Here is a 12,482-nt window from a genome sequence, read left to right as displayed (position 1 = left end):
ACACCATGCTCCTTTGAATATCCTATCCCCCCTCAAAACTCAAACCAATGGGCAGATTGAAAATGTAGTAAATACAGAGTCTGCCTTGAGAAGCCATTTATATCACGGGGAGGAATAAGTTGGTAGACTTTGCTGTTGCCCACTTGCACCCTCTTGTTGAATGGTAGTGAAGAGAAATGTCCATTTGCCTTAAGAAGATTAGTAATCCTGGTAAGAATGGAAGAGTATTAGATTGAAATCATTAGAATTAGAACAAGGTTAATGAACTATTTGAAAAATGCGTACTACAAAAATCTATAAGCCACATAATTAGGTGGTTCACAGATGGGTGGTTTTGTTTCATGAAAATCTATTTCAGTCATGTTAGCGCGACGGGCAAGTTGGAAAGCCACTTGACAAGCTGGGGTCATTTCGAAAAGGGGGGGGGGGGGCTAGAGTGACAAGTTGGGCATCCTAGCAGCATGCCCAGTCTTTTCCCATTTTTCTCACTCTATTTTCCTTGCATTCTACGTTGAGATAAACAATGGTAAACAAAAAAAACCGAACATCACAATATGTCATGAACTGTCCTTATCATAAAGTCAGGATCTCTTTTGTCATGTCACCACGTTTATCTCATTAGTCAAATTTTAATCTAAAACCATCTTACCTAAAGTGATATAAAAAATTAAGAATCTCTCATCGATGCAATAGAATCATGTGGTATTTTTGTTTTGTGCTGAAGCTTAGACTAGTGCAATGAGTTGGGTCTCTTAGCACTTAGACCCACCTCCCATGCTCACCATGTTTCAAGTCCTGATCGAAGGCTAAGTTGATAAACAAAAATGACATAGTGAATATATATTCACACACCCTCTGTACCATTTCGTCCCTCAAACATCTTTTCTCATAATGTAACAGATCTATCTTGACTCTTGACATTCAACCCATTTGCAGAGAGAACCTTAGATCTTACCTAGGGTTTTGCTAGCCATTTACTATATTCTATTCTAATACAGGCACTTCTTTGGGCATCATGAATCCCCATTAAACTGAGGAACAAGAAAAAAAAAATATTATCTTGATTAGCAGACGTGATAAGTTTCCTTGACATGATTAATTAGCCATTTGAACTGTTTGAAAGTCAAACACTTGACCATCTCTTCTTCCATACTTGGATGTGGAAACAAGAAAGGGAAGGTTCGAGGTGAGAGTGAGACTACTCTGGAGTAATAACCTGGTATGATAAAGAAAGAGATAGAGATAGAGCACTTCAAGTTTTCAAAGTGCATGAACCGCTATTATTGAATAATATTGGCCCCTTCCTGTCACTGTAATCTCTACTTTCAAGAAACTTTGTTTCCTTTCATCTTGAGAACAAATCTCCTTGTAAATTGAGGAGAGAAATATGACGATCAGGGTGATGGAGCCATGATGTCTGGAAGTGGAAGAGTTTACGATAGGAAGGATGAGATGGTGAGTTGTCAAAAACAAGGGGGTGTGATTAGACTCGTAAGAGGGTAGTGTATGAAGATTAGAGTAAGGCCAAATGGTAAACCAATCAGGGGAATACAAAAATAGGATACACAAGGAATTTAAAAAATTTGATAAACACTGCCAAAAGGTGTGAGGAGGAGTTGGTGTGGGTGGTGACTAGTAGTCACTGACTACATACACAAACAAGGCACCAGGGATTTTGAATGAGTTGATAAAAAATATTGAGAGAAAGAAAGTTGTTAAATTCAACCTTGTTCAGAATTTCCATCGTCAATCTTTTTGTATGGAATCTTGCGCTCGTCCTTGTTTGAAATCTCCATGTAATAAACCTTATTAAGTTGGAATAAGGTTTTTGGATATTGTCGTTGTTGTTGTTGCTCACCAGTAACGAAAACCCGCCACTGACTAACTAATGAGCGAGTGTGTTGTAGTAAGCATAGAATTTCCATGACATAGCCCATTAACGAGCATTGATTTGGCAGTGGATTTAAAAAAGAAAAAGAAAAATAGTTTCCTTCACATTTAACTGGAAAGAGAACAGATAAAGTAGTAAAGATAAAAGATTATATCTCTGAAACATTGGCCTCACATGTTGTTCTCTGGAACTGGAGGTGAGTTTTCCAAAGAAGACTTGTTAGGAGAGAGTACTACTCCCTCTTTCTTAGAAGGATAGTAAAGCAGGTAATGTTGGCAAATGAAGAGAAGGTCAAAACAGATTGAAAGCAAGGACAGTAGGGTCTTCCCTATATTCCCATAGAAGTTAACCCAAGAACTTTGGTCTATAGATTGCATGGCCATCTGGGCATAGTTCATCAAACCTCCAAGTAAGTCAAGTAAGATATTTCCAATGCTCCATCCCTCTGTACTCTCTCTTACAGTTCATATAAGCTTGAGGAATATACTTGATGGCAGTCATAACCACTTGAATTATATTAAAGACAGAGATGAGCCAAAGCCAAGAATGGTGTGGTAGAGATATGAAGAAACAGATAGCAGCAGAACCCCAAGCAACACAAGTGATTGCAATACAAGTTTTAGAGACTTTCTGGCCTCCACCTTCATAGATGTATACTTGAAGCAGAGTGATTGTTGTCAATGCAACAGCATGAATTGAGAAAGCTACATCATTTGCAGCAACAGGAATCATCTGATCACCACCATCACCACCGCCACCGCCATGGCCGCCGCCATACTTGTTTTGGTATTGCCTCTGGACCACATGGCTAAAGAACAGAGAAGCATTGTAGATGAGATATGACGAGTGCTTCGTGAAATTCAGAACCAGGAAGTCGAAATTCAACCCCACAACACTATTAAAACCAAAAAAAAAAAAAATTCAATTAATTACAACATCATCATCATATAATCAAATCAAATTGAACCAAAACAGGGGAAAGGATAATACTAATGGGATGGGTTACCCTTTTCTTCTGTAATTGAGGATAACTTGTGGGTAGAAACTGAAGGACCAGGAGATGAAAGCAATCCAACCGAAGAAGTTGTAAGCAATCTCAAGCGGATGAGATTTCCAGGAAACCGCCATTCTTTCTTGTTTCCTGTAACGATACACCAAAGATCAGAAAGTAAAGATGATATATGGAAGGAACTGATCAGTCTAGTGATTTCAAGGTAACAGAAGAAGACTCAGTCCATCCATCCATCCATACTGTCACTTTGAGAGAAAGCCAGTGACCAAAACACAGCTTTAATACACAAGCTTCTTGTAATGGTGTTTTGGTAATCAATTTATTTAGAGGAAATTACACTCCCCTCACCTGAGGTTTGCCTTAATATCAATCACATCCCCTCTATTTTGAAACCTATCACCAACCTCCCCTGAGCTTTCAATATTAGATGGACAAAAGAAAGGGACCTCCACAACTTGAGAAACCAATTGAAATATAACATTCAGGAACACAAGGAAAGAACAAGCTGCTCCAATAAGTAAAGCAATGATCATCTTCATGAATTATCAGGTTGTGGTTGCATGTAGTGGTTTTATGAATCCTCATGAACAGGCTGCTCCAATAACTTCATGAATCCTCATAAACAGGCAGCTTATGGTAGCCAGAAGTTTGTATCTTACCGGTTCATCCAATAATGGCAATTCTTCTCCAGTGTAACCCAGTTCATAAGAAGGCTCCTGTCCTTGTCCATGATGAGAAACCAATTGCAGAATCATTCATTATCCTTAGAGTACATCGATGATACCTGGGAAGGGTACCCTTTACTGCCTGTGGATCCTTATCAGAGAGCTATGGCTTGCTTCTGGGCTAAATTTGTAGATGAAAAGGTAACAAACTCACCAGGATACCACTAGTTGGGACTTGGGTAGAACTCATCCTTAAATGCTAGTCGTTAAGGAAAGGGTGTCCAAGTCCTTATAAGCCTTCACATCGGGCTACTCACGCTTTCTTATTCGATGAATCTTTTTTGTTAAATTAATATATTGTTTTGGGTGCAGTGTTTGATGGGTGTATGGCAAGCATATTGTGCCCAAGGAGAGGAACAAGAGAAAGCTGTAGAGTCTGCATTAGAGACACTGAGAATTCTGGAGAAGCAGGTTGAAGGGAAGAAATTCTTTGGAGGAGAGAAGATTGGGTTTCTGGATATAGTAGTGGGTTGGATCCCTTTTTGGCTCAATGCCTCAGAAGAAGTTGGAGGAATGAAGCTACTTGATGCAGAGAGTCTCCCTTTACTCTATGAATGGTCTCAGAATTTCATCCAAGTTCCTGTTATCAAAGAAAACTTACCACCTAAAGAGAAGGTTATAAGCTACTTCCAGTTTGGCCGAAACTATATGCTTCCATTAGCTGCCAACAAATGATGCCTTTCCTTTGTTTAATCATTTCAAGAGAATATTATGTATTGTTTGCAGAAAATCAAAATATTATCAGCTAAGTATTCTCTATAAAATGATCAGAAACTTCTTCTTTTGCCACACTATATAAGAGAAGAAAGCATTTGAGAACAGGGGTTATGGAATTTCCCATAGAGTCTCATGTTTAGAGGATCATGGCACACCATTGATTGGATCCTTTCATAGAGATTTAACTAGGTCAAAAGTCTTATAAGTTGAGGTTAAAGCAGGCAGTTGGGGCTATGAATCATGATTGCTTGCCATGTCCTGTTTGAATTGAAAGCTAACATTGAAACAACGGATGAGCTAGATGAGGTTTCCATACTCTTTGGTTGTCCCTTTTGAATTCAGAGATCATAGTTGGATTTTTGTTAAGAGTTTAGTCTCACATCGGCTACTAATTAGCCTGTAATCCCCCTTATACACCTGAGAGTTCCTCAACCTACCAATTCGAACTTTTAAGTTGAAAGCCTTTACATGATATCAGCAAAGCGGGTTTTCGCCATTTCCACAATTGGAATTGTGGATTTTCATGGGTTAATTCTTATAATTAACAGATCTTACTAAGATCCTCAAGGCCTCTGCTCTGAAGATATATCCCCTAGTTTAGATTCTTTGTACCATTTCTTTTGTGAGTTCGGCTAACCTGCCGGTATATCCACTAGTTTATGCAATCAAAAAATGAAAATAATCAACTGGTTAATGGAGGTGAAGAGGCAAGATCATGTTGACACCTTATAATCAAGATTTAAAAACTCAGAATCAGGGTATGGTATTAAGTATTCAAGAACAGCTTCCAGCATGTGTCTTCTCTTCTTTCTTTTTTTTCTATTTTTTTTTTTTTCCCCCCAAGAACTAATTTGGAACAACCAAATGTTTAACTATTTTTTGACGTTAAGTTATTTTTTTATGCACAAATGCTTGATTGTCTATCCCAACCATTTATGGAACAAACTACGATTTTCAGAGCTTAATTTATTAGCATCAACAATAAACCTAATTAACAACTTAGGGCATGGGGAAAGGGTTTTAACTCTCCCATTAAAAAATCTAAAATTACGTAGTTTCCACACAATAAGTATGACGTGAATCTCCCATGCTACACTAATAGTGTCGTAAAAAATGATATCATCCATATGGGGCTCACATGACTGAGGGAAAGATAAATTTAGAAAATTAAAAATAAGAAACATGTGAGTGGGTGTACATTGTACGATATATTAGTTGTATGGGAAAATTTTTCTATTAATGATATGGGAGAAGATTCTCTGAATAATATACGGGAGCTCAAAGAATGAGGTGTTACAAAATTAAAGGGTTTTGAACGTAAGTTCATCCTGAAAACATGGACAACCCATGGATGGGTACGTTCATGGTATTACAATATTTGATTATGGAACATGAGGTTCAATTCTGCACTGGAGTTATTTGAAGAAATCCAAAATAACAATTAATAAAAAAATTTAGAGAACTATAGATTACATGAGTTTAGAGGAGGACTATGATGTCCTTCAGTTTATTAGGAATTTTCTTAGAGAAAGTTTTGCATCCTAAATATTCAAAGAACCAGCTTCAATTATCATATCACATCCTCATCTAGGTCTAAAATCTATACTAAGTGAAAATTTTAGAGAGGCTTACATGACAATAGTAGAGAAATTTTTTCTTAGTTGGACCAACCCTTACCTTTTAGTAGAACCTCCTCGATTAGGGGACTTCAGAATAACTTGTGTGCACTCTTGAAAGTTGTCATATGATCAATCAAGATGTTATTCTCCAAAAGTTATACTAAGTGCATAACCAACTAAAATTATAAATTCTGTTTCTAAAATCCCTTCCTAACCCCAACTCGAAAGAATTCTTGAGAATAAAACAATGGACAATCAAAAGAAGGTCTAAAATTTGTATATGTAAAAAAAATTTGAGAGGCTTACATGACAATGGTAGAGAATTTTTTTTCCTTAGTTGGACCAACCCTTATCTTTTGGCCAAGTGGAACCTCCTCAGCTAGAGGACTTCATAATATAACTTGTGGGTCCTCTGAAATCTGTCATATGATCAATCAAGATGTTATTTTCTAAAGTTATACTAAGTGGGTAACCAAATAAAATTATAAATTTAGTATCTAAAAACCTTCCGAACCCAACCTTGAAAGAGTTTTTGAGAATAAAACAAAAGGAAATCAAAAGAAGGTTATAACTTCTTAGTTCAACGTTTTGTTACAACAAGATGCACTTAATGGATGTTCATTTGACTTGTGAGAGACAAGAAAAAGACATTTCATCCACCAATGTTCATAGGTTTGTTGCTTCTGTTGATGTTATTATTGGGTTGCTTGATGCCCCATCTAACGGCGCCTTGCTTTGGAAAAACGAATTGATCTCGAGCTATCCTAATACCATTGCTTCATCAACAATCCTTATCTTTTCTTTGTTTTCATTTTTGCCCTTATATCGTGAATATCTACATTTTATTTCAATACTTCATCGTTTTCGTTTGAATTTGTTATAACCGATTTTTTTTGTTTTTTAAGGAGAAAGTTTTCCTATGCCAATGGGTGAATGATAGAACCTCTATATGCGTATATGTGACCCCCTCCTTCCGTCCCTCCCTCTCTATTATATAATCTTGATGCCCCACGATGAATGGATCGGGTTCAGGAAAACTTGATCTTTTATTTTTTAATGTTGGTTAACTATGTGGAGTGGAGGTGGGACCGTGGGAGACGTGAAGATGAAAAACGAAGTCATGCTTTTAACGAAAAAAATCCTCTACCGTAGGTGCGGCGGAGTGGCGAGGATCAGATGGTCGACACGGCATCAAGGTGTGTGTCGATATTGTCTCAACCATCCGATATTCATCGCACGATTGCACCCACAACAACGGATCAAAACCCTGCTTTTAAGCCTCCATACCTCCTCAACCAAACATTAGTCTTCCACAAATGTGTATAAAATTCTAGAGAGAGAAAGAGAGAAAGAGAATAAAGCATGTGTGCCAAAAAAATTTTTAGAGAGAGAGAGACGCTAGCTGGACGTCACCCCACTAAGTCCGATTTATATCCGTGCCGCCCAATCCAAGAATTTTTTTTTTTTTTGGTAATAATCCAAGAGATAAACAGTTGGGTTGTGAGTTCTACTCGTTTATTCAAATCTACCTAGGAAAAGGGACTAGCTTGGGCTGGGAGCCCCACACACAACCTTAGGCAAGGATTTAATTCTCGGGTTAAAGCGTTGTCGATTTTGGATCAGCTGTATTGGCTCAGATCCATCAATTTTATCCTTATTTTTATTAAAAAATAAGATTTTTTTATTAAAACATAAGATTTTTTTAATGAAGGGATTATAGAAGATCCTATGAATCCCAATCCTCATGTATATCATCCTTCTATATCTAATACGTCGTAGAGGCATTCAACCATGCAGATGTCCTTGGTACACCTAAATATAGCCAATCAAATGGTTATATCAAGGGGAATGGCTCCGATTCCATTAGGTGGACCGTAATATTTTTCGAGAATGTCAATTTATATTTTATGTTTGTCTATGTAGTGAGTAATGTAATTGCTTTTATAGGTACTTACCTTACTTGTGAATGATGTACTAGTAATACTCTTTTTTAAATTATCAGGTTGTGGATGCATGTAGTGGTTTTATTATTATTATTATTATTATTATTATTATTATTATTATTATTACTATTATTATTATTATTATTATTATTATTATTATTATTATTATTATTATTTGTTCTTTTTATGCTATGGGATTTTTTCTACACTTGATACTTTACGTATGACATGTAGCATTTGTGCGGTACAGATGTCTTCCAGTGACACAATAATGGTTAGATGCGAATTTTGTAATGGATTGTGCAATAAGTTCACAACAAAACACAACCCTAATATGCTCACAACACAATGATTTTTCCATGTGGGTAGATGAATATAGAATATGTAATTGTGACGAAAGACAATGTATGGCACGCGTCGCGAAGACCGCAACGAACTATAGTCGTAGATTCTGGTGTTGCCCAAAATCAACTGGGTTATAACTTTATCTAAAAAATTTATGTGCGATTGCATAATTTTGGAAATTATTGTCCTAATACACTTTAAATAACTTACAGACCCAAGATCGAGGATATAAATTTTTCAAATGAATTTGTGTTGACAGCAGTTCCTCTAGTGCACAGTCTTTCGATTGTGCAGGAACTTTAAGGATTTATACCCATTCATCTTCATTATCTCCGTCCTCTAACTTTGTAAAGGGATACTTACAAAAAGCAATACAAGACGAGGAGAAGAAAAAAATATTGAAAAGCAATATTAAAGTTTCTGAGGAGAAAAGAATGATATTTACAGATATCTTTGATCCTATTAATAAGTTGGGCCTAAACAAAGGTGGTAGTTAGACCTAGGCTAGAAATTTGTTGTTGTGTAAGGTACCATTTAACATATTGTAAATTTAAAAGTATATAATGTTTTCTAGATTAATTTGTAGTAGTTAAAAATGTTGATGTACAATCAAGTGTGCAAGTGTGCAAGATTTTACGGTCGCCTAATTCGTGTCGGAACAAAGGGTTATGATTCCCTTTTAAATTAAATTAGAATTTTTTTTTTCATTATATTGTTTAAAAAAAAAAAACCTACAAGAAACATTTTCAGAAACGGCTGTTATCAAATAACATTGTGTGTAAAAAACGTTTCAATAAACAAGGTTTATCAAACACCTAAAAATCCGTTTCTATTCCCAGAAACGTGAATTTATGTTTCTGAATACAGAAATGGCAGAAACGTTGTCAATAAATACCTTAGTTTACCCAGTGAGTCAATAATTCCCCCTTATGAGAACAAATTGCGTCACTTGGGTTTCATTTCTTGATCTCACAGCTTTCAAACTCAAGTAGTTGTATAGCTTTTTTAAGATCAAGTTTGTCGATTCACATTTTGTAACACCATAGCTACACAATTAGTTCAAAAGACTAGAAGGAAAGCAGATCCAATCGGATGCAGATCATCTCCAATTCTTCATCCTCTAATTTTTGTTTAATTCTCTTTTTGCATTGCACGTGGCATGTGTATAATAATCAATCCAACAACTGTGGATGCTAGGGTTATTCAAACCCCTTTCCCCTAGAACAACCATTTGGCCGACTTTGAGACCTAGACCTGATTGAGGATTTTTCTCCTCTCAGCCTGAAACGACGAAGAAGTGAGAAGAGATTAGAGGAGCTATGCTCCTGTCTCTCAGATTCACTCTCTCAACCTGAAATGAAGAAGAAGAGAGGGGTTGACTCTGAGACCCACACCCGATTGAGGAAGTAGAATAACCTTAGCATCCACATGCACTGGATCGACTATTATACACATGTTGTCCACGAATAAAACATTAGGCAAAAATTGAGATGAAAAATTGGAGACGAGTCATATCCGACTCAATCAACCCCACCTCAAAATAACATCCCAACCCTATGCCGAGCGTCGTATAGGGTTTTTAGTTAATCAACCACAACCATGAAAAAAATGGGCAGAGGTCATTAAGAACTGTTACCTCTCCATCATGTATCATCCCAGAATAATGAAAGTGAACAATTATGCATGATTTTAGTGCATGGTATCGATTACCTTAAAAAAATATTCTGGTTAATCATATCGAACAATTTTACCTTTGTTTTTTTTTTTTTTAGATGGATTTTAGTATTATTATTATTTTTTCTTTTTTCTTTTTTTTACCGATTCAAATCGCCCATATCATTCAAATGTTTCGATATGATTATTCTGGGTGCAATTATTTAATAGCTTTATCATTGGTTATGGCCGACAAGATTTATTTGCTCACTTAAGTCGCATCAAATAATGGAAACCCTAAAAAGAAAAATGATGAGAAAAAAAGTTGTTTTTGTTGCCTCTTTCTTATTCCACCATCACTAACTTGGTGAGGGTTACATCTCGTCAAAATCGTCCATGATGAGATGGTGAGATATTGAGATGTAGTAAGCATTCAATAGTTGGAGTGTATGTCCAAATTCTTTCAACCATTGAATACTCATTGTACCTCATTGCTCGATAATTTGGATTCGGACACATGAGGGTTTCTTTATGTGATCCTACATGCCAAGCTTTCAAAATCCAAAAGCCCAAAGTCATTCTCATCATTAACCCTGGACATAATATTCTAACTCTCTATACTTTTAAAAGCATACTTAGTAAATTCGTGAAAAGAAGAAGAAGATAATGGTGCATGATTCATGAAAGTGAGAGGAGGTGAGTTATAACTCAGAACTTTGAACATCGGAGTGGATTGGAGTGGAGGAAATAAGGCCATGTAATGTAATCTCAGCATTTTGGATTATTGGGAAGTTTCTCTTTATTTTACCAAAAAAAAGGAAAGCTTCTCTTTATTATAGAAAAATAAAATTAGAATTGTCCTTGGTCCACCTTCCACTTGCAATTTTCAGAATTTTTTTAATGGAATTAGGTTAAGAGAGCCAAACATTGTACCATCATGGGGTCCAAATAGCCAAAATATAAATGAATTTTGGTTCTAAATACAGATTGTCCGGCTAGCTCGAATACAAGTTTTCCTACCCTTTTTTGTTGTGCCCAATTTTGGTTTATGCTGGTGCAATGAATCTTTTGAACTTAACTTCAGAATGTGCGTATACAATTCTCTTTCAGGACAAGTTTAGGTTCATCGACACAAAATTTACTACAGCTACTCAAAAAGAGGCAGTGGAGGTGCAAGGAATTCTGGCAAGCATGAAGATGGCTACTTCTACATTTTGCTACACTTTCCAAGATAAATGATCCCTCAGGTTCCACAATCTTCCACCACAAAGAAGCAGCAAAGTAGTCAACATGAACTATATATTATCTATAGCAAAATAGCAAAATACATGTAGAACAAAATATGAACTAAGTCGAACTAATGACCTTAATTATGATCTTTAATTCTAGCTTTTCCTATTATTATTATTAAAAAAAAAAATTATTATTTTTATATTGTGATTATTTGGGGGCTTCCTTTTGAGAAAATTCATGTTCTATATATGTTATTGTTCTATTTATTGAATGATGTATATGATTTTTTTTATTTTTTTTTTTTGGTAGAAAAATGATGTATATGATTGCTGTAAATTAATATATGCCCATAATTTTGCTCAATGATTTTTAAATATGAATCATCTTAAATATGTATTAAATACATTCATGTTGTTATCATACGTATTTTCTAATATTGATGTGACCTTGTAATTAGACTCTTATGATATCATAAACTCCTACTCTTAGTGTTTAATCAATGTTCAAAACACTCCTCCGATCTAATCAAATGGCATATAGAGCAGTGGTGAAGTAATTCTCCCTTCACCATTTCATCTATTAACTTGTAGTTTCTGGTGTTGTTTTCCTCTTCCCTTAGTTTTACTTTTGTCAAAGTTCCCAATTTTTCAGTTAAAAATATTTATTTAATATACATTTGATCATAATCATGGGCTAAACCAAAGCAGTGACAAGTGGGTTAAAGAGGGTGATTTTTTTTTTATTCACCTTTTTATTATCCAACAGTTATAGCTGGTGTGTGCGCTTTTAAGTTTTTATGCTATCGGATTGGCTAGCAACAAGTTGAAGTGGTGTTCAAAAAATAATAATTCTATATGTTTGTTTGCTGTAAAGGGTTATTTTATTTATTTATTTATTTTTGATGGGGCTCCTCTATAATGTTATAGAACGTGTAATGTACATCTAATGATAAAAAAAGTATTCAAACATGTAGTTCAAGGCGTTTCTGATCATTGAATGTACACAACAAAATGTGTCACATGAGATCTCTATTCTACTCTTTTCCTTCAACTGGTGTGACCTTCCACTCATATTTCTTCCACTGACCTGCAATGAAGTGTTATGGAAGGACAAGATCCGATAATATAAATTAATTTGATTTCTTTCACCAATATTATATTAAGAAAATGGGTGTTAATTACTTAAACACCCCCTGTAGTATGAGAAAAAGAGGCATAAGCATTGCCTCTTTTTTTTAACCTATGGTTTTGGTAGCCTATGGGTGAAAATACCCTTAATTCATCACCAACTTGTCCTAATGGCTACAATCACAACCATTGAGCATCCCCTCTTTTGATTATCAAA

At 35.6% G+C, this 12,482-nt stretch overlaps 2 pseudogenes; one reads left to right on the top strand and one right to left on the bottom strand.

Moving 5' to 3' along the window:
- Window positions 1-2,021: 2,021 nt before the first annotated feature.
- LOC122087025 lies at window positions 2,022-3,159 on the bottom strand (annotated as a pseudogene).
- Window positions 3,160-3,378: 219 nt separating this feature from the next.
- LOC122093537 lies at window positions 3,379-4,337 on the top strand (annotated as a pseudogene).
- The last annotated feature ends 8,145 nt before the right edge of the window (window positions 4,338-12,482 follow it).

The sequence above is a fragment of the Macadamia integrifolia genome, chromosome 1 (assembly GCF_013358625.1).
Source record: "Macadamia integrifolia cultivar HAES 741 chromosome 1, SCU_Mint_v3, whole genome shotgun sequence".
Classification (NCBI taxonomy): domain Eukaryota; kingdom Viridiplantae; phylum Streptophyta; class Magnoliopsida; order Proteales; family Proteaceae; genus Macadamia; species Macadamia integrifolia.
Note: the sequence above shows the minus strand (reverse complement) of the source record. Positions and strands in the feature narration are given on the sequence as shown.